Raw genomic sequence first — 20,611 nt, forward strand, 5'->3', positions numbered from 1 at the left:
ATATGCCTGCAATTTTTTTTCCTCCTTCAACTACTTATTCAATTCCCTTTTGAACACTACTACTAAATCTGTATCCATCGCCCTATCAGGCACTGCATTCCAAATCTGAACCAATTGTTGCGTAAAGAGGTTTTTCCTCATGTCACCTTTGGTTCCAATCACCTAAAATTTGTGTCTTACGATTATCGACCCTTCAGCAATTGCAAATAGTTTTTTTTTTATTTACTCTATCTAAACCCTTCATGATTTTAAACACCTCTAATAAATCTCCTCGTAGCCTTCTCTGCTTCAAGGAGGACAACCCCAGTTTCTCCAATCTTTTCACATGACTTTAATGCCTCAGCCCTGGAACCACCCTAGTAAACCTCTCCTGTACCCTCTCCAAAACCTCACATCCTTCCTAAAGTCTGATGCCCAGAATTGGACACAATGCTCCAGCTGGGACTGAACTAGTGTTTCAGAAATGTTTAGCATAACTTCCTGGGCCGGGATTTTATCCTGGTGATGGGGGTCTCGACGTATGGAAAAAGTGGCACTGAGAACCCCACCTGCCAAATCTAGTGCCAATTTAAGCTGACAATAGCGGGCCTTCCACGGGATCAGTGACCCTGGCAACAGAAGTCCTGCCCAATGAGAGCTGCCAAACAGAGGCCGGCAGCGCCTTGTTAGAACCAGGTGAGAAAGGTGTCCAGGGTTCCCTCTCAGCCGTCCACCTGGTCTTACCGTAACAGGGTTTTATTTTTAAACACACTGCTTTTAGCTCCCCCTTGGTGAATCCTTGTTCACCGCTTTTCAATTATAAGGCAAAGAAACTAGCACAAACAGGTTTTCTTAGGTTTAAAGAAGAAAAATTGAAATTTATTAAACTTAAACTCTAATTCGGTTAATGCCTACGGATACACGACGCGCCCACGCTAGCATACACACGCGATACACACATGCAAATAGAGACAGAAAAGAGCAGAAGGAAAATAAAGTGGAAAAGTTTGTGGCAATATCTAAAGAGTTGTTTTTACGGTTCTTCAAGCTCACTGTAGAGTCCTTGATTGTAGGTAAATCGTGCTTTTCGTTGGGGCCCAGTATTCTTCTTAAACCTTGTTCACTGTAGGAGACTTATCTCTCTTGGGGTTCATGTGTCTTCAGTGGATTCAGAGACTTGTGAGAAAGAGATGGGAGCAGACAGGAGAGAGATCTTCTCAGTCCAGGGGCAAACAGACACTCTCAGTTCAAACTGTTTGTACAATTCAGAAAAACCCGGGTCGCCAAGCAGGTTAGTCATGTGACTAACTGGTCTGACCACGTCTTGCACTGTATCACCTTAGCAGTCTCTGGAATGCTCCTCTTACTTACAATACCTGGTGCTCAAGGTCCATTGTGGGTTGAATGTGTCAGGGAATGGTCGTTTGACCTTCCAACCACTGTCTGTTAATATGCAAATGTCTTTTCCTGGCAGTGCTGATCTGTTTAACAAGTCCTTTCCTCACTCCAGTAACAGTTTAAAAATCAACGTTCATGACAAAATTAATGTGCCTCATTCTTGGCAGGTGGGGGCCTAGCATGACAGCCTTCACTGAACAGCGCACGGTAGAGCACCTACCTGACGCCCAGGAGCGGCGCTGGACCCAGGGCACAGGAAGGTCAGGGCGGGAGGGGTCTCGCAGGGTGGGGGCCGTGGGGGAGGGGGTGTTGGGAGGTTGGTAGCAAGGGCAGGGTGTGACTCTCAGTGGGGCCCCCCCTTCCCAATGCCAGGATCCTCATTCAGGCACTAAGTGCCTTTTAACGAGAAACCTCACCACCATTCCCCCCCAGTCACTGCCACTCCCGGAGTCGGAAAGCAGCCTGCACGCTTTTTCCTGCCATGCTTCCCATGCGGCAACAGGGCCACCTGTCGAATAGTTAATAGCAGCAGCGGTGAGATGAAGCCCTTACTTGGGCATTAATTGCCCAGTTAAGGGCCTTAATTGTTGGCAGGGTAGGAAAGCCATTCATAGGCCTTCCTATTTAGGACATAATTTTGGTGGAGGTGGGAAGGTGGTGGACCCCACCTACCAAGATCCCACCCGATTATATGCTCTCCCCGCCTCCAAACCCGCCATGGAGGGAGAGCATAAAATTCCCCCCCCCCCCTCTGGTTTTTGCACTCTATGCCTCTATTTATAAAGCCCAGGATTCCATATGCTTTTTTCTCTGCTTTGTTAACCTGTCCTGCCACCTTTAAATATTTGTGCACAAACACCCCCAGGGTCTCTCTCTTCTTGCACTCCCTTTAAAATTCTACCATTTAGCATGTATCGTCTCTCCTAATTACCGATTCTCTAAAATCTGTCTTCTGGCTATCGACCTTTCTGTCAGTACCTTGTATTCAGCACATTGACGACAAAATGCTTAGGGGTGCAGAGATATAAATACTTCTATGGATTTACCCCACCCTACATCTGCAACCTTTACTAACCCAACATCCCAGCTTGAATCCTGTGCTCTTTTGAACTTGTACCATTATGCCATCCATCATCATCACTCTTTCTCCACTCTATCAATAGTGGCAGAGTCTTTACCTGGGGATTATCTTCCTAACCCCCTCTTCCTTGCCACATCTCTCCATTCAAACACCTCCTCAGCACCTATATCTGACCGTACCTTCAGTCACCTCTGCAAACCCTTCTCCCAAACCCAGTATCCAGGGCCTACATTGCAAAACACTTTGGGACATTTCTCACCATTAATGATGCTATGTCAACGCAAACTGTTACTGGATAATTGCTTCACACAGTTTTGGAGAGCAGTGACCTGTTGTGCAGGAAAACACAGGAGTGAATCTCCTCCAGCAGTGCTCTTTGAACAGCAATACAGTGAAATATCAATCCGTTGTTTTTTTTGGTGGCACTTATTGAGGCAGGAATGATGCCCATGTCACCAACAAAACTCCTTGCTCTCTCCAAGTGGTGCCACATGACCTTTAACATTCAGATGAACAGGCAGGGGAGCCTTGGTTTAATGAAACAGGAGAATTAGTAACGGAGACAGAAATAGACTAGGAGAAGCCTAAATTGGGACAGGAACCATACAACAATGGAGAGAAATCCCTGGTTCCAATTAATTGCACCTGTCCCAGGAGATGATGCATCTAATAATTTTACAGCCAACTGAACAGCTGTACATTGGGTCTTTGTTCTGTTCATTGTGATGTGACTGCAAATTAAATAATGTGACATGCTTGCACTGAGGGAAGGCAAGCAATGAATCAGGCGTTCCTAGTTTTTTTGGGGCAATAGACAGTGAGGATTTCTCGCCAGGTTCAAAACACTTTAAAAAAGAGAATTCCCCTCTTTTATTCTTCCCCTCCTTAATGTTTTCTCCTCCCACCTCCACTGAGGGCGTTCATTGTTCCAGAGGTTACAGTTCCGTAGAGCCGAGCATCCTTTGGTACCTGATCACAATGAGCAGCACAGAGCAGTTGACCTATAGGGCACTAAACAGCCAAGCCCAATTCTATTTCTATCCAATGATGAAACAGACATACTTAAGATGATTAAAGGACTTGATAGGGCAGATAGAAACTATTTCCTCTGGCTGGGCAGTCCAGTAAAAAGGGGCATAACACTAAAGTTAGAGTCAGGCCATTCAGAGGTGATGTCAGAAAACATTTCTTCGCAAAAAGGGTACTGGAAACATGGAACTCTCTCCCCCAAAAAGCTCTTGAGGCTGGGGGGGGTTGGGGGATTCAATTGAAAATTTCAAAGTTGAGATGTATAATTTTTTTGTTGTGTAATGGCATTACGGGATATGGACCCGAGGCCAGTAAATGAAGTCACGACACAGATCAGTCATGATCTAATTAAAGGCGGAACAGGCTTGAGGGGCTGAATGGCCTCATTCCACTCCTATGTACTTTTTTTTTATTCATTCATGGGATGTGGGCACCACTGGCTATGCCAGCATTTATTGCCCATCCGTAATTGCCCTTGAGAAGGTTGTGGTGAGCTGCCTTCTTGAACCACTGCAGTCCATGTGAGGTAGGTACACCCACAGTGCTGTTAGGAAGGGAGTTCCAGGATTTTGACCCAGCGACAGTGAAGGAATGGCGACATAGTTCCAAGTCAGGATGGTGTGTGACTTGGAGGGGCACTTGCAGGTGGTGGTGTTCCCTTGCATCTGCTGCTCTTGTCCTTCGAGGTGGTACAGGTCGTGGGTTTGGAAGGTGCTGTCTAAGGAGCCTTGATGCGTTGCTGTAGTGCATCTTGTAGATGGTACACACTGCTGCCACTGTGCGTCGGTGGTGGAGGGAGTGAATGTTTGTGGATGGTGTGCCAATCAAGTCAGCTGCTTTGTTCTGGATGGTGTCGAGCTTCTTGAGTGTTGTTGGAGCTGCACCCATCCAGGCAAGTGGAGAGTATTCCATCACACTCCTGACTTGTGTCTTGTAGATGGTGGACAGGCTTTGGGGAGTCAGGAGGTGAGTTACTCGCCTCAGGATTCCTAGCCTCTGACCTGCTCTTGTAGCCACGGTACTTATATGGCTACTCCAGTTCAGTTTCTGGTCAATGGTAGCCCCTAGGATGTTGATAGTGGGGGATTCAGTGATGGTAATGCCATTGAATGTCAAGGGGAGATGATTAGATTCTCTCTTGTTGGAGATGGTCATTGCCTGGCACTTGTGTGGTGCAGATGTTACTTGCCACTTATCAGCCCAAGCCTGGATATTGTCCAAGTCTTGCTGCATTTCTACACGGACTGCTTCAATATTTGAGGAGTTGCGAATGGTGCTGAACATTGTGCAATCATCAGCGAACATCCCCACTTCTGACCTTATGATTGAAGGAAGGTCATTGATGAAGCAGCTGAAGATGGTTGGGCCTAGGACACTACCCTGAGTAACTCCTGTAGTGATGTCCTGGAGCTCAGATGAATGACCTCCAACAACCACAGCCATCTTCCTTTGCGCTAGGTATGACTCCAACCAGCAGAGAGTTTTCCCCTTGATTCCCATTGACTCCAGTTTTGCTAGGGCTCCTTGATGCCATACTCGGTCAAATGCTGCCTTAATGTCAAGGGCAGTCACTCTCACTTTAGTCCTGGAGTCACTGTATAGCGACCAAGAGCGGGAAACTCTGGTCAAATTTCCCCGTCCTAATCTGGTGCTGCTGAGCTCATTTACAGCACCATTAGCAGCTGACATTAGCTGAGTCAATTCAAGCCAGGGATCGGCCCTGGTAGCTCCCTGGGCTGTATGGTTCACTGCTTTGACCATCTTAACCTAACAGAGGTGCATATTGTCAGTTTAAATGGAATTAGTCTTCATTCTGTTGTGTACTCTTTCTACTTTTCTCCTGAGTGATTGCTCTCATTCCTTGCTCTTTTAGTCAAAACATTCTATAATTGAACATATTAGTCATGATGTGCTAAGAATTCTGGGTAAAGTGCCATCAAAGACAGATGCTTCCTATGTAAAGGCAATTATCCAACCTGACATAATTAAGCCTGTTCCGTGTAATGCACTCCTCTCCGGAACTGGCCCATAGTGACAAATACACTGAGCGCCCAGTAAGAATCACGCCTTCACGAAAGAACGGAGAAACTTGGGAAAACAAACAAATGGTGATTAAAAACCCAGACAGATTTGTCAGTTACTCCTGTTATTGTGGCTTAGTTACATCTGCCTAATAACAGAACATTGGCAGAAAATTCTCCAGGGACTGAACTGCCAGTAAAATCCAATATGGTGGCATCAGCCACCTTTAATTTCATCAGAGTAACAGTGTTATCAATAGCTTTACTCACTGCAGTGCAAACTAACCGCTTGAGTCTAGGAACACGGGAGCAGGAATTGAACATTCAGTCCCTTTCAGCATGGCACCATTCAGTTAGATCATTGCTGATCTGTATTTTAACACCAGTTACCTGCTTTGGTTCAACATCCCTTAATAAACGTATATTCCAGAGGCAACCATTTTAAATATCATGTCAAGACTGCAGTTTGAATGTGATTTTACATCATTGGGAGAAATGTTTACATTTAACAGTTTTCCTGAATCCATCCAGTTTCCATCCCCTTTGATTAATCGGTGTTGATTCTGAGTTTAAGTGATTTTTTAAAGGTATTTAATTCAGCACTTAGAAAGAGCTTGCATTTAAATAGAACCAATTCAGTACATTCCAAAAGCACTTAACAGCCAATAAATTACTTTTAAAGTGCGGTCACTGTTGTTGTGCAGATAAATGTGGAATGCAGCAAATAGCAATGAAATAATGACAGTTAATCTGTTTTAGTGATGCAGGTTGAGAGATAATTATTGGCCAGGACACCGGGAGAACTCCTTTACTCTTCTTGTAACAATGCCAAGGAATCTTTTATGTCCACCTCAGGCTTCCAATTAATGCCTCATCCGAAAGACAGCACCTCTGACAATGCAGCACTTCTTCAGTACTGCAATGAAGAGTCAATGTCAGTTATAAGCTCAAGTCCTGCAGATGGAGCTTTCAGTCACAACAGTTGGATTCTGGAGAGTGCTACTCCTGAGTCAAGCTAAAACTACAAACCATCTACTCAATTTAACTCAAGAAATGCTGGAATCACTCAGCAGGTCTGGCAGCATCTGTGGAAAGAGAAGCAGAGTTAACGTTTCAGGTCAGTGACCCTTCCCGAAACATTAACTCTGCTTCTCTTTCCACAGATGCTGCCAGACCTGCTGAGTGATTCGAGCATTTCTTGTTTTTGTTTCAGATTTCCAGCATCCGCAGTATTTTGCTTTTACTCAATTTAACTGTTTGCCCAGTTACACTGTATGATTGTCTGTTAGGAATGGAGCTGTTTATCTTCCCCATCCATTTCTATGGACATGTGTTTAGTTCAACAAGTTGGAGGAGGAATACAGGTTAATGCTCATTACATTTATTTTGCTCTCTTCAATCTTCTCCAACCTTCTTCTGAAGACACTGGTTCATACTGGCACTCTATTCGACAGGAGGTGGGCATCTCAGTATCTTGCCTAAATGAGCTTGGATAGCATGCATCAGCAGGCTATTCAACCACAGGGGCATCACATCTAAGCTGGACCTTGTCCTCACTCAACAGCTACACATTGAGGAGGGTCCATGAGCTTCCCCTCTCTATAATTACAGGGTCTTGAGGGAGACTGCATTGTTGCTACTGCCTCCCAACGACAGCTAGGCTAAATAATCGCAAATCTAGCATTGGGCTGAGTGGCTCAGTTCCACATCGCACAAGCACCAATGGGGCGGTCTACCACTTATTTTTGGAATAGTCCCTTCCTCCAATCCCTATCCCGACTCTCGGTGGAAATTCCCACCTTCACCGCCTGAGCGGGAATCTGGCGGAATCTCACATCTTCCCGCCCGTTGTAGAACCCGTCCGATTTTCATCTCGTTGCTTTCAAAGTATTGGCCATGAGTGGAAGCTTCGCATTGAAGAGTTAAAATCCTGACTCTATAAACTCAGTCGGAACACATTGCCCTCTGTGCTCAATGACCTGCACTGTTGATGACATCATGGACTGAAAGTCTTCCACAGTTTTGCATCATTCAACATCTTATAGCGTCATCAAGTGAAACAGTTCATTGATGAGGAGAGGGGCAACTTAATTTTAATAACAACCTGTTAAGGGGCTGATGTTTAGAGCCCTTTTATCTCGTTGTACTGGATTGATGTCATAGCAACAACACTCATAACAGCCAGGGGTCACCGCCCTGAAACTAGCTCCAGAACAGAATCTATTTCACAATTCAATACATTCAGTATCTTACAGCAGGATTACCGTACTATAAATATTGCTTTAACCGTAGTACAGTATCAGATAATACATGCTCAGTCCTTTCCGACAGTCAAAGCCAGTGTCCACAGGTTGCTCATGCCTTGTATCTCAAATACAGACAACTAACCCATTCAATAAATGGCCAACATTCTCCGCAGACCATCACTGAATCCTCAAGACAAAACTGGATTTCAGCCGCCCCACATGGTGTTATTAAAGGGTCCAAATCTGACTTCCTACCTTTTTAAGACCTGCAGTTTTAACAGTTGCCACTTTTGATGATAAACAGATGGTTCCGTTTTCCCTTCTTAAACAGAAAGGCAAGTCGATGTTGAAAAATAATCTTCAGCAGAAAGATGCCCGTTTCACTTTCAAAAAGCCAACAACACAGGCTGGAATGTATTAAATCCCAATAAAGATAGCCCCTAAATAAAACAACGCCAAAGTGCCCAGTAAGGGGGCTGAACCTGACCACTCTACATTTTAATATTGAATGCTGCTTTTATAGTTACTTCCTGCCGTTTGAAAGTGATATTTGTGCTGTTTGCAGATCAGTCAATTTGGTGAAAGCGACACAGAGCTAGGAGACAGTGCATCACATCTCATTTGCCTTGAGTAACTAAGCTTTTTGTTCTAAACACGCTGCACAATGACTAGCTAGAAATGCTGCTTTTTATTTTCATTATTATTAATGCAGTACTAACCGTCAATCTCTTTTAATCCCTCCTGATTGTTTTTGGAATGACTCTGAGCATAAATCCAATCTGTGATGACTGGCTCTACCTCTCTCTCTCTCTTTCTCCCTTGTTCTGTGTCTTCGGATGAATCGCTCTTTAAGAAGCCCTGAGACAAGGCGAGAGGCTGCTCTGCAACTCCCACAATTCCCATTCACGAACAGCACACACACTGCAGCAAAATGCTGACAGGCTTTGAGTGACACTGCACCTCGAATTCAGGCTCCACCCAGCCGGCCGCTTCGATGCTGTACTCCTTGTCTAATGGTAACTCAAGAGAGACAAAGGAGCTCTAAATCGGGCTCAAACTGTGCAATGTACAACTTGACAAAGGGGTTGGAGGAGTGGCAGGGAGGAGAGGGCCTTGAGCTATTTCTCTCTCTCTAGGAAGAGAAATGCACTGTGTCTCAATGAGTGAGACGGTAACAAAATAACTCCAGAATGGCATTTAAATTCACGTATCTTTCTGGCTATTTTTCTTTTTGTTTCACAGTTAAGAAAGTTTCAAGGATATACAGGGCACACTTGGTGATGAAAGGTCAGTCAAGTCTGTAGCCAATGGGATATGACAGATGCTCCTTACTGCAATAAAACACAAAAGAGAAAAGATAGCTAACTCTGTTCGGTACAGACTCTCTGACACAGCAACGTCAGGATTCACACATTTTCACTTTTCAGACATTATTGGGCCAAACATCCAGCATTTTGTGTTCTTAAAGTCCATAAACGGTCAGTTTTCTTGCAGTACTGTCTACCTTCAATTACAAGGGTAGGTAACACATCAGGATATCATTTCTCTTTTTTTAAATGTGTCTTGCCCAGTTTATTACTCTCCTTACAAACAGTCAGGATAAAATATGATGCAGCGTGAAAGTTTTAATTGGGAAGTGGCTGTATAATTTTTACATTAACAGGATATTCTGGCCCCACTTCAAGATATGAGAGTGTGATGTGAATGTAGTTGTTGAAAAACCAACAGATTAGCAAGCCAAGGATTCAGTGTATGCGCTCTGAAGCTGTAAATCCTGAGATGCCAGTGATTACAGCAGTGTTATATAATCACTAACACGGTAGCAATTAAATCTAATGTGTACACATGGTCAAGTATGCTCCTTTTATTGTACAGCATCAATATCCTGGGAGTTACCAATGAACAGAAACTTAAATGGTCCAACTATATAAATACCATGGCTACAAAAGCAGGTCAGAGGCTGGAAATTCTGCAGTGACTAACTCTCCTCCTGACTCCCCAAAGCCTGCCCACTATCCACAAGACACTAGCGAGGAGTGTGATGGAATACTCTCCACTTGCCTGGACAGGTGCAGCTCCAACAACACTCAAGAAGCTCCACACCGTCCAAGACAAAACAACCCACTTGATCTGCACCCAATCCACCACCTTAATCATTCACTCCCTCCACCACTGGTGTACAGTGGCAGCAGTGTGTACCATCTACAAGATGCACTGCAGCAAACCACCAAGGCTCCTTAGACAGCACCTTCCAAACCCGCGACCTCTACCAACTAGAAGGACAAGGGCAGCAGACGCGTGTGAACACCAATGCCTGCAAGTACCCTTCCAAGCCACACACCATACTGACTTGGAAATATACCGCCTCTGGGAAAAACAATACAGAGAGATCTGGGCGTACAGGTCCACAGGTCACTGAAAGTGGCAATACAGGTGGATAAGGTAGTCAAAAAGGCATACGGCATGCTTGCCTTCATCGGTCAGGGCATAGAGTATAAAAATTGGTAAGTCATGTTGCAGCTGTACAGAACCTTAGTTAGGCCACACTTAGAATATTGCGTGCAATTCTGGTCGCCACACTACCAGAAGGACGTGGAGGCTTTGGAGAGGGTACAGAGGAGGTTTACCAGGATGTTGCCTGGTCTGGAGGGCATTAGCTATGAGGAGAGGTTGGAAAAACTCGGATTATTTTCACTGGAACGACGGAGGTGGAGGGGCGACATGATAGAGGTTTACAAAGTTATGAGCGGCGTGGACAGAGTGGATAGTCAGAAGCTTTTTCTCAGGGTTGAAGAGTCAGTTACAAGGGGACATAGGTTTAAGGTGCGAGGGGCAAAGTTTAGAGGGGATGTGCGAGGCAAGTTTTTTACACAGAGGGTGGTGAGTGCCTGGAACTTGCAGCCAGGGGAGGTGGTGGAAGCAGATACGATAGCGACGTTTAAGAGACATCTTGACAAATATATGAATAGGAAGGGAATAGAGGGATATGGTCCCCGGAAGTGCAGAAGGTGTTAGTTTAGGCAGGCATCAAGATCGGCGCAGGCTTGGAGGGCCGAATGGCCTGTTCCTGTGCTGTACTGTTCTTTGTTCTTAAGCAGCTTGGAACAATAAAAAGGTTAGTACACACCCTAATCACTGTCACTCTCAGTCTTCGAGATCTCCGACCCCACTCACGATTCCAACCTCAAGGCCCGCTCCTCCCCATCTCTGCACCCCCGGCCTCCTAGCCAACCCCCCCGGACCCCACCACAATTGCACTCTGAGACGTAGCCAACAATACCACAGAACCGCCCACCCCACCAGATGTTCTTTATTGACTTCCTAGCCACCCACCCAATCGCACTCCAGACCCCTAGGGTCTTACCCAATTACTTAACTGAACCGCTGGCACACAAATAATAAAAACAAAATACTGCAGATGCTGGCAATCTGAAATAAAAACAAGAAATGCTGGAAATACTCAGCAGGTCTGGCAGCATCTGTGGAGACAGAAACAGAGTTAACATTTCAGATCAGTGACCCTTCATCAGAACACTGGCACACGAACTTGTGCACGTCCGACTACTGCAGCTCCTACACGATAATGAGGAACGAGGCCCACAATCCCCTGCTCCTCAGACCTCCCCATTTGATCGGAGGCTGTTAGCGCTCTGTAAGAGAGACGTCCAAAAATGGAAGCTACTGAATTTCTAGGCCTTGGTGCCTTGCTAAGAGATTTCTAGTAAGCATATTTATTGTGGAATGAACTTCAGCTTTAATCTATTACAGGAAAGCAATCGGGTGTCTCTGTCCCTTTGTGAAATTGATGCTGTGTCATAATTGGAAGGGTATCCAGTTTATTCACTGGCAATAAATCAGAATGTAGACAGGACCTAGATGTACACTATTGATTTATTTTGCTCCTCTTTGTCACAGCTCCTGGTTGTTTGCTTTTCAAGTTAAAGGGTACCAAGTGGTACAACAGGTTATGCCAGGGTTGCCAACTTTGATTGAGTGTTTTACTTGAGGTCCCATCACATGACCTCCTGACTCAAACTGCTCCACTCCATATCCACATATCCACATTGGTCCATCCTCCAGGTGCACAGCTTTCCCACAGCCAATTGGAAAGGGAATAGACTCTCTGATACATATTTGGATTAATTTTGACTTTCAATGAAAGAGCATTATTCCCCAATATCCAATATTTGTAAAACAAATAAATTCCTTAATGCCCCTCTGATTTTTCTCCTGAGTTTTTGCAATGTCCTGGAAATTGATCTTCAAATCCTGGAGACTCCAGGACAATCTTGGAGGGGTGGTAACCCTAGGTTACAAATTGGCCTTTGGGGCCTGGTTCTAATCTGGCTCAGGCTGATGAAATGAAAGTAGGCCAGCTGCAAAAGTCCTTGGGCAGTTTGAAAACTGACCCCTAATTGGCAATAAATTGGCAACCTGACTCAGAAAGGCAAGGGATAGCTGGAACAGGAAATGGAAAAATGTTACACTGGCGCAAGTAAGGTTTGCTCTGTCAGGTAGTCCACAGAAAGCTCTGGTTCAAGTCCCACTTAGGAATTTGAACATGTATGGTAGGCTGATGTTGCAGTGCAGCACTGACACAGAGTGCTGCAATTATTGTCACAAGTGCTCGTCTATGGATGACACTTTAAAGCAAGGCCCCATCTGCCCTCCTCAGGTGGATATCACAGATCCCTTGACACTATTGGAAGAAGAGCATTCTCCCTGGTGTCCTGGTCAAAAGTCCTCCCTCAACCAACAGCATCAGAACCTGATTAACTGGTCATTTATCTCAATGTTCTTTGGCTGTGAGGCATTTTGGAACATCCTAAGGACATGAAAGATGCTTTAAAAATGCAAGTCTTGCTTTTCTCTTCTGGGATTAGGTTGGCATGAGGCAGGATAGAAGCATCTTTACTACCTGTGCTATACATTACCTGAGAGTATTTTATGCTGGTACAAATTGCCTAAAATAGGAAGCATTCAATTCCCAGTACTAATATCCCTCACCTCTGATAAGTAGTCAACTCACAAAAAAGTAGAGAAATAAGGAAAGTGTAACCGAAAAACAAGTTATTTAGCACATCATTAGCACTCTCTTCCAACAGACGTTTCATCGTTTGTGATTTATAAAACCTCCTCATCGAGTGAGTAATCACAGGGATTACTCACCAGAATGGAATACTGAGACGATTCTAACACCCAAGGGCATTGAGTGAAGATTCTCTCACTGACAGAAATGTGTTTGTTTGTTAAGGATGACTGCTGATATATGATTCCAAGGTTTCTGACAATCTTTCGCCTAAATCACGGCAGTAGATCAGGAGAACACCAGAGAGAAATTCTAGGCAGATGGAAGACACAACTCCCAGTTCATACAAGGAGTTTGGTTGCCCTTGCCAGAACTAAAGTGACAAGAGCTGTGGTTGATCCATGGCATTCCTTTCATATTTCAGCCATTTGTTTTCAAATAAACACTACCTCATCCAATGGCTTAAGAATCCACTGTTAATTGTACATCAATTCTGTTTAATTACACGCAGGTGGAGGGTGTTAATTGGAGTCTTACTTGTGCACATATAAGGAGACACTGAGACTGGTGGAAGGTTTGAGTCAGGAGCTATATGTTTGCAATATTTACTCTGGAAATAAATGTAAGACTGAGTAAAGATGGGCTCCAGGTTCATCATTCAACAACTGACTTTCTGAAGTATCACATGGTAGCAGAGGATGGTTGCCTAAAGGTCGGAAACTAATAAAGGATTTTCACACAGAAAACTGATATCCTAGTGGCTATTGTAGAGAATGGCAGAAAACAAGCGTAAATTGTCAAGGTATGAATACTCTCTGATGTTCTCTGAGTCTGAACCATATAACCAGTGGAAGAATGAATGGATATGTCGACAGGGGTTACGTTCCTACCAAAGAGGAAACAAGATATGGCCTTGGCACTGTCACTTCCTATCAGAAGCAAAATCAGAGGTATTTTGTGAGCTGGATGCTCATCAGTTGGATAGTGATGAAGGTTTGGATCTGCAATTAGAGTTCTTGGTTGAGATTTACAAGAATGATCGTCTATTAAATGCCTATGAGGCATGGTCAGACTTTGATGGATTTCAGAAAACAGATGGTTATCAATGGAGGAATATGTCATGAACTTTTACAGACTGTATAAAACATTGAGGAAATTCAATTTGGAGATCTCCGGTTCAGTGCTAGCATTTAAATTGCTAGATTATGCTAGGGTGTCACATATGGACAGGCTCCTTGTTCTAACAGGGGATTGGTTCTTGGAAAAAGACTCCCTGGTGGATCAGATATCTGGTACCTTAAAGAAATTCTTAGGGAAACAGTCATTTCCTGGGCGGAACAAATGGAACATTCTGTGGTGACACAAAGAATAGAGGACTTAATGATTGCTGGATTTGGAAATGGTCCAGATACTGGACGTAGGCATCAGTACAATGGAAGAGTTACAGAGAGGAGGAATGAGGATGAAAGCACCTTTAGCAGATCTAGCTATTACAGCAGGAGACAGAATTGGGGTAGCAATAATAGGTGAATGATTCCCAGGAATGCCCAAGGAACAGTTAATAAGTGCTTTGGGTTTGACTCGAAGTAACATTATGCAAAGAACTGCCCAAAGCGGAGAGGCAGGGTCCTCGAAATGACACATGACACAGGCAGAAGAGAAACATAATGATGAATCTGAACAAATTGTACTAGTCGTGAGGAGTTTTAGTCTTGTGTTGAATGTGTTAGTCGCAGATTCATTCAACTGTGCTATGTTAGATAGTGCTTGCATATCGTCATACATGGAACAGTTTGGTTAAAATGCTATTTGGATTCATTCAGTAGTGAGGATTGATGCAAGTTTAAGAAGTATAAAAGTCCTACCTGCTTTAGTGATGACAACAAATTGAGGTCACTAACGAGAGTTGAAATTCCATGTAAAATAGCTGGGGTAAGTACTGATGTAGTCTGTAGTGAGATACCTTTGCTGTTGAGTAAACCTTCTATGAAAAAGGCACAAATGAAACTTGACATGGAGCATGATCAAACAATTGTTTTTGGAAAGTCAGTGGATCTGCAGCTTACCCAGTCAGGATATTATTGCATCCCCTTAAAAAAAAAACGATGTTTCTCGTCAGAGTGTTAGAGAAGTTCAGAGTGGCGCAGTGGTTAGCATCGCAGCCTCATAGCTCCAGCGACCCGGGTTTGATTCTGGGTACTGCCTGTGCGGAGTTTGCAAGTTCTCCCTGTGACTGCGTGGGTTTCCGCCGGGTGCTCCGGTTTCCTCCCACAGCCAAAGACTTCTGGGTTGATAGGTAAATTGGCCATTGTAAATTGTCCCTAGTGTAGGTAGGTGGTAGGAGAATGGTGGGGATGTGGTAGGGAATATGGGATTAATGTAGGATTAGTATAAATGGGTGGTTGATGGTCAGCACAGACTCGGTGGGCCGAAGGGCCTGTTTCAGTGCTGTGTCTCTCTCAAAAAGAAGTATTAGTGGAATTACGTGATAACAATCAGAGGGAAAAAAGCAACTTGTCTTAAAGTTACACAGACAATTTGCTCAACCTTCTTGTCAAAGATTAAAAATCCTGCTAAAGGGTGCAGACGTGGTTGATGAAGAGTATACGAGGCTAATAGAAGAAATTAGTGACAAATGTGAAATCTGCAAAAAGTATCGGAGGATGTTGTCACATCCTATTGTAACCCTTTCAATGGCACAACACTGTGATTCTGCGATTGGACAACATTTGCTAAATAATCCTCAGTGTGCTAAGAATTACGCTGACAACCAATTTAAGATTGTCAGTTGGGCTCGCAGTGTGGTGCATTTGCATGCACTGTAAGATACATATATTAATACACAGGGCCCTGTTCTTTGCAGACGAAAGAACATGTACACACATTGTGCCTGTTTCAGCCAAACAAAATAAGGGACAGCTATTCACTGGTTCATTCCTCAGGGCAATGCCGTGACCAATCAGAGTCAAGCTGTCTGGTTTAAATTTCAAACAAAGTTTGGCAGTTAACTGTCAGTCACTGTAAACTGGTGCATTCCCCCATGGCAACACCAATCAGAATCCACTTGCCAATCAATCAGCACTCTCTTCTCATACAGTATAAATTTGTTGCTTTCCCTTACATTGGTATTCATGCAAATTGTCCTGATGAGTGCAAAACAAAAAGCTTCAACAAAATGTCTCTATTTTCAGCAATACTCAAGTTCTGTTTAACCAAACGATTATCTTTCTACAGTAATACATAGCAAGGACAAAAGGGTGATTATGGATAAAATATGGAGAAATGGATAGGGAATGGACTTGGGGCATTAGCGAAGTTGTCAATGACGAGTTCAGAGACATGTGTGAAAACATGAACATTATGGTTCTGAATACTGCAGCTGAAAGTCCTTTCAGCAATGGGCTCTGTGAAAGGAATCACACAGTGATCAATGAAATGCTGCATAAAATCTTAGCTGACCAGCCAGACTGCAAGTTGACAGCCACCCCATCATGGGCAGTTCATACAAAGAATTCGCTTCAGATGGCTGGAGGATATAGTCCCTATTAATTGGTCTATGGGCGAAATCTCAAATTGCCTTTTGTGTTCTGTGACAGTCCTCCTGTTCTAGAAGGTAGTACAATTAGTTACATTTTTTCTGCACATTTGAATGCTTTACATGCAAAGAGACAGGCTTTCATCAAGGCTGAGGTCTCGGAGAAAATGCAGGGAACTCTGAGGTATTGTATAAGGCCATATGATATAAAATTTAATTCAGGAGATTTTGTGTATTATAAAAGAGAGGGTCATAGGGAATGGAATGGCCCTGGTAAAGTATTAGGTTGTGGCGGTAAGACAGTAATTATCAAACATGGAAATCAAACTGTTAAAATTCATTCCCCATGATTAATCAGGATTGATTACAACTTCTCAGAATCTAAGCAGCTGATAGAAGGAAACGAGGCACCTTGTACCTCAAATGCTCATGTGTTTTGTGATGAAGGTCTTGAGGAACAGAATATGGTAGATCAAGGGTTGGATAGTGGTAATCACAATGCGCAGGACAGAGCTATCACAACCAAAAGCCCAGAGTGGGTACTTGGGTGACATATATCCCAGAGGAGTCCAGTGAATGGAGGGTTGCAACAATTGTGAGATGTGTAGGAAAATCTACAGGCAAGTTTAAATATTGGTTGAATGTTCAGGATAATGGCCAAGAAGCAAGGTCCATGGACTAGCAGAATGGGGTGAAAGAGTGGAGAGAAAGAAAGCGCAGTGCAAGTTCTAATAGTGGGTCTGGCAGTGACTCTTGCATCAGGAAGAGCCTACGATAGTGTGAGAGGGAGATAGTAGTCCCGAAAGACATCAAAGTGCTAGTACAGGCCATAGTTTGAATAGATTATACAATGAAATGATGGCTAAAGAACAGTCTTGCAGTAGAACTAGAGGCAGAAGTCCTCATGACCGTGAAGTTTTAGTGGCTGTCGATAAACTTGAGGATAAACTAATAAGAGAAGCAAAACTAAAGGAATGAGAGAGTTGACAAGAGTTTGGTGTTTATTCTGAGGTACCAGATGGGGGCCAGCCAGCCTTTCACATAGATGGATTGTACTAAAGAGGTCCTTGTGGATGGGATGCATAAGGCTAAAGCGAGGCTAGTTGCAAGGGGCTTTGAAGAGCGACTAGGCGATACAGATGTTAGAGTGGACTCTCCCACAGCTGGAAAAGTAATCTAGAAAATCTTTTTAGCTCTTTTGGCCACATCGTCAAGGGAGTGTAGATCAAATCAACATAAAAGCTGTGTTTCTGCAGGGTGATACTTTTCAGAGAGAAGTGTTTCTGAAACCGCCCAAAGAGACAGCAGATGCAGAAGGAAAACTATGGAAATTGAACAAATGCATCAATGGCTGAACAATGCTCCCAGGGTGTGGTATTTCTCGGTGAGATCTGTTTTTGCTGAAAATAGATTGTTTTCAACAAAAAGCAGATCCCGCCATGTTTTATTGGTATCATAAAGGGAAACCTACATGAGGCACATTGATTTTTTTATGGGGTGGTATTGCTGAATTTGAGAAATGTGTTATTAATAAGATTAGAGTAGAACTTAAGATTGTGAGTCAGGCTTGTGGGGCTTTTAAATATAGTGGTTTCGATATTAAGCAGAGCAGGTCTGGAATAACTTTAATAACTTTAAGTCAACAATCTTATTAAGAGAGTGTTACTCCCATCCCGATTAAGAGAGTGTTACTCCCATCCCGATTAAGAGAGTGTTACTCCCATCCCGATTAATCGTGCTAGGTCATCACAGAAAGATGATAATGTATCTAAAGCAGAGACTGAGCAATTTCAGAGCTTGAGTGGTCAGTTGAACTGGTTGTGCACTCAGACTAGACCAGATGCTCGATGTGATGTATTGGAGTTCAGTACTACGATGAAACACCCTAAGGTAGAGAATGTTTTAAGGGCAAATAAAATATTTTTTAAAAAATCTGGAGAAATGCGTGCTTAAAATTGCATCCTTAGGTGACCCAAAGAATATGAAACTAGTTATTTTTAGTGATGCTTCACAAGCTAATCTTCCTGATGGGTATTCGAGTGCAGCTGGCTTCATAATATTTCTGATAGATGAAAATGGGAAATGTTGTCCTTTAGCTTAGGAGGCTAAGAAAATAGAAAGGGTTGTTAAAAGTACTTTAGCTGTAAAATCACTGGCTGCTGTGGAGGCAGTGGACATGGGGTTTTATTTGTCAAATATTTTAGGTGAGATTCTGTGCAAGGGGCATACTGAAAATACCATACCCATCGAATGTCATGTGGATAATTGTCCCTTGTGGGATAATGTACACTGTACGAAAAGTGTGACTGAGAAAAGATTACGGATTGACCTTGCTGGCTTGAAACAAATGTTGGAGACAAAAGAAACCTCTAAAGTTAAATGGGTAGATGCAAGTCATACTAACGTATGCATTAGGAGCAGGAGTAGGCAGCTCGGCCCCTCGAGCCTGCTCCGCCATTCAATAAGATCATGGCTGATCTGATTACTCCACATTCCTGCCGACACCTAATAACCTTTCACCCCCTTGCTTATCAAGAATCTATCTACCTCCGCCATAAAAGTATTCAAAGACTCTGCTTCCACCACCTTTTGAGAAAGAGAGTTTCAAAGATTCACAACTCTCTGAGAGAAAAAATTTCTCCTCATCTCTGTCTTAAATGGGCGACCCCTTATTTTTAAACAGTGACCCCCCTAGTTCCAGATTCTCCCACAAGTGGAAACATCCTTTGCACATCCACCCTGTCAAGACCCCTCAGGATCTTATATGTTTCAATCAAGTCGCCTATTACTCTTCTAAATTCCAGCGGATACAAGCCTAGCCTTTCCAATCTTTCCTCATAAGTCAACCTGCCCATTCCAGGTATTAGTCTAGTAAACTTTCTCTGTACTGCTTCCAACGCATTTACATCCTTCCTTAAATAAGGAGACCAATACTGTACAACAGTACTCCAGATGTGGTCTCACCAATGCCCTGTATAACTGAAGCATAACCTCCCTACTTTTGAATTCAATTCCCCTCGCAATAAATGATAACATTCTATTAGTTTTCCTAATTACTTGCTGTACCTGCATGCTAACCTTTTGCAATTCATGCACTAGGACATGCAGATCCCTCTGCATCGCAACATTTTGCTGTGCATGTTAAAGTTTTAGTCAAAGAGAAAGGGAATCTGTTAATCGTACATAAATTGTCTTTAATTATATGCAGGTGGAGGGTGTTAATTGGGGTCTTACTTGTGCACAATAAGGAGACACTTACTGAGATTGGCAGAGGGTTTGATTAAGGAGCTAGCTATTTCCACCACCTCCAGCGTGATGCCACCACCAAACACATCTTCCCATTCCCCTCCTGTCAGCATTCCGTAGGGATTGTTCCCTCTGCGACACCCTGGTCCACTCCTCCATCACCCCTGACACCTCGCCCCTTCCCACAGCACCTTCCCATGCAATCGCAGAAGGTGTAATACCTGCCCTTTTACCTCCTCTCTCCTCACCATCCAAAGCCCCACACTCCTTCCAAGTGAAGCAGTGATTTACTTGAACTTCCTTCAATTTAGTATACTATATTCGCTGCTCACAATACGTTCGCCTCTATGTTGGAGAGACCAAACACAGATTGAGTGACCACTATGCGGAACACCTCCGCTCTGTCCGAAAGCATGACCTGGAACTGATGGTGTCGCTTGCCATTTCAACACCCCTCCCCTGCTCTGTTGCCAACATTTCGGTCTTTGGCCTGCTCCAGTGAACATCAACACAAGCTCGAAGAGCAGCATCTGATCTTTCGATTAGGCACTCTACAGCCTTGCAGACTGAACAATGAGTCCAATAACTTCAGAGCACGACTGGCCTTTTTAAAAATATTTCAATATTTTTTATTTTATTTTTTAACCATGTGCCTGTTTTTCATGCAGACAGAGCTGTTCATTATTCCACTATTAACACTCTCTCTGAACTAATGCTTTGTCTTTCACCACAAGCATTAACACACTCTTTGCCTTTGTCCCAGAACAGCTTTGTTATTTAATCTCTCCTGCCCTCTGTCCTATCATGCACCTCCCCTTTTGTTCTCTTCCCCACCCACACTGCCCCCCCCACCCCCTTCACTTGCTTAAAACCTTTTCTAACTTTTGCCAGTTCTGATGAAAGGTCACAGACCTGAAACGTTAACTCTGCTACTCTCCCCACAGATGCTGCCAGACCTGCTGAGTATTTCCAGCACTTTCTGTTTTTATATGTTTGTATCTTAACTTTGTAAATAAATGTAAGATTGAGTAACGAGACTCCAGTTTT

General features: G+C 43.6%; 1 protein-coding gene across 3 annotated transcripts in view; it reads right to left on the minus strand.

The window, feature by feature from the left end:
- LOC137353135 (synaptosomal-associated protein 25-like) overlaps nucleotides 1–20,611 on the minus strand; it is a 312,851-nt gene that overhangs the window by 81,359 nt on the left and 210,881 nt on the right. Inside the window, exon 1 of one of the 3 annotated variants that reach the window (XM_068019165.1) lies at nucleotides 8,474–8,649. The exons of the other annotated variants lie outside the window; for them this stretch is intronic. The gene's annotated coding sequence lies outside the window, so the exon portion shown is untranslated. Of the gene's footprint in view, nucleotides 1–8,473; nucleotides 8,650–20,611 lie in introns of those variants that run through there. 3 annotated transcript variants of the gene reach the window in all.

The sequence above is a fragment of the Heterodontus francisci genome, chromosome 40 (genome assembly GCF_036365525.1).
Source record: "Heterodontus francisci isolate sHetFra1 chromosome 40, sHetFra1.hap1, whole genome shotgun sequence".
Taxonomy (NCBI): domain Eukaryota; kingdom Metazoa; phylum Chordata; class Chondrichthyes; order Heterodontiformes; family Heterodontidae; genus Heterodontus; species Heterodontus francisci.